This window comes from Chlorocebus sabaeus, chromosome 10, assembly GCF_047675955.1.
Source record: "Chlorocebus sabaeus isolate Y175 chromosome 10, mChlSab1.0.hap1, whole genome shotgun sequence".
Taxonomy (NCBI): Eukaryota; Metazoa; Chordata; class Mammalia; order Primates; family Cercopithecidae; genus Chlorocebus; species Chlorocebus sabaeus.
This window is the reverse complement of record NC_132913.1, coordinates 122,658,828-122,661,521: the sequence shown is the minus strand read 5'-3', so window position 1 is coordinate 122,661,521 and position 2,694 is coordinate 122,658,828. Positions and strand designations below refer to the sequence as shown.

Genomic DNA, 2,694 nt, shown 5'->3' with positions numbered 1-2,694 from the left:
ATTTTCCCAGCCATGAGCAGAGCCCCCTCTCCATTCTATGGAGTCCTTGGGTCTTAGAGCTGTCGACAGGAATTTGCCAAGGTCTGGAGGAAGTTGGGTCTCTGTGGGTGGTTTCCCCACATGGACAGCCAGCTGCGATGGGATGAAGAATCACTTCTTCAGGCTGTCAGATGCTTTGGTCCTTGGACTGCTCCTAATATTTTTTTCCACAGAGCTAACACAAGATGGGATGCTTCCTCTTTTAACTAGACTTGGCAAGGGTCTTATTGTTCATATAGACAATAGTGAGAAAGGCTATCCATGGCTTTTTGAAATATCCTTTGCCCAAATCAATACAAGTGTTTCTGTTCTGAAACCCAGTGTATTAAATTATGTACCAGTGCTGTCTAATGGAAGTTTCCGGAATGATGGAAATATTCCATGCTGTGCTCTCCTACATATATTTGCATGTGGCTAGTGAGTAGCACCTGACCTGTGGCAACTGCAACTGAGGAAGTGACTTTAAATTTTTATTTGATTTGATTCAAATGTGCATAGCCATGTGTCCTCTATATAACTTTTACAGTTATGCATTTGCTTATAAAGTTTAACATGCACTGACACATGACCCAGCAAGCCCATTCCTAGGTATTTATCCAAGAGAAATGAAAGGAAATGAACACACAGAGAATCGTATGCAAAATGTTTGTAGCAGCTTCCTTCAGGATAGCCGGAGATGGGAAACCACACAAATGTCTATCAACTGAGGAGCAGAAAAACAAATGATGGTATAACCATTAATGGAATATTACCCAGAGGTGAAAAGAAACACAATTCTGATACACAGCAGTACTTTGCTAAGTGGAAGAGTGTCTAATTGTGTGATTTCACTTCTCCAGGGGAGGCAAAGCTATAGAGATGGAAAGCAGAGTGGTGGCTGCCTGGGGGCAGAGGGGAAGGGAGGACCGCTAAGAGGCACAAGGGGCTTTTTCCAAGAATGGACACGTTCTATTTCTTGAATATAGAAAGTGGTGGTTGCGTGACTGTGTACTGTATACTCACAAAACTCATTGAGCTGTACACTTAGAACGGGTGAATTTTGGTGAGCCCTGGGTGTTGCTGTGGAAACAGCTCAACCAGTGCCCTTCAGGACTCTGAATCCCCACATGCCATCATGGGAGCCAGCATATGGTGCCCTGTGCTGGCCCCACCTCTACTTCTGGGGAGTTCACCCGGCCACGTCAGTAGGACTGTGGCCATTGCCTCTTCCTGCAGTACCAGGCTCTGCCCAGCCTCAAAGTTGACTTAGGTGCTCCTCTTTGCATTGCTGTTGGGTGGGAGCAGGCCCTTCCTGGCAGTATAGATGTTGGTCTGCAGAAGAAGATGCCCTTTCTGTAGTTTTCCAAGGCAGGAAGTCATTATGCAACTTATGCATTTTCATCAGATTTCCTCCGATATCCTCTGAAGTGTGTGTGGGAATGAGGTGCACTGCCAGGAAGTATGGGATCTGATTCTAGCCTCCAGCTAGTGTCTTCATCTACGAGAATGAGATCAAGGGGAGAATTCACTCGCACATTCTCCCAGTTTAAAAGTTTTCAAAGCTTTCAGGTTGCACCCAAGTGGCTGAACAGTTAAAGAATAACCCACGACACGAGAGTTACCCATAACAAGGATTCCTGAGGCATCTAGAGAAGCTTTCCAGTATTTTATGAGGTTACTTGTCGGGGCAGAGTTTGGCAGAAACGATCGGACAAATTCGACCAGAAACACCCATTGATCCTGAAAAAGACCTGAACTTACCGGATAACAAGGAGCTTGCCAAAAGGAAGAGCATCATGGATGAACTTTTTGAGAAAAATGAGAAGAATGATCCAAATTTTGTTTATGACATTGAGGTCAAAATCCCACAGGATGAACATCTGCAGTCCTGTAGCTGGGACACAGTCAGCTCATGAGTTCTGATACGAAACACCTAAAAGATTTATTGGGCTAGCAGAATATTCATGTTTATATAAATAACATGCATTGGTTCTAGAAAAATCTTTAGAGAACACTAAAATGTATATGTTGAGTCATAAGTGGATTGACTATGTTACTTTTCAAAACCAGGACATTTAGAGCATCTACTATGTAGGTGCAGGAGAAAAATAGGAAAAATGGAATACATTTTTTTTTTTTTTTTTTACTTTTTTGAGACAGGGTTTTTCTCTGTTGCCCAGGTTAGAATGCAGTGGTGAGATCTCAGCTCACTGCAACCCCCACTTCCTGGGCCCAAGAAATCCTCCCACCTCAGCCCCCTAAGTAGCTGGGACTACAGGCGTGCACCACCATACCCGGCTAATTTTGTTGTTGTTGTTTGTTTTTTTGTAGAGATGGGGTTTTGCCTTGTTACCCAGGTTTGTCTCAAACTTCTGGACTCAAGCTATCTGTCCACCTCGGCCTCCCAAAGTGCTAGAATTAAAGGCACGAGCCACTGCACACGCCTTTAAGTAGCTTATCATCTAATTGGAGGATATCAAAACTTGTGAAAAGCTAATCAGCAGTATTGGGCAACCAAAAGATTAGAGCCAGATACTTGATAATGACCAAAGAAGGTCAGAGCCTAGATGACTGTAGAGTAGAAAAGCAAAGGAAGACTTTGTCCTTTAATGAAGGACTTTACTGGCCCTTGAAATGGTAGTATTTGGGTAGAAGCTTGTGTAGGATTCTAGAGAA

The 2,694-nt window shown here is 43.6% G+C and overlaps 1 pseudogene; it reads left to right on the top strand.

Annotated features, from left to right (window-relative positions):
- The first annotated feature begins 1,457 nt into the window (after window positions 1-1,457).
- Window positions 1,458-1,934, top strand: LOC103218134 (centrosomal protein of 19 kDa pseudogene; annotated as a pseudogene).
- Window positions 1,935-2,694: the final 760 nt, after the last annotated feature.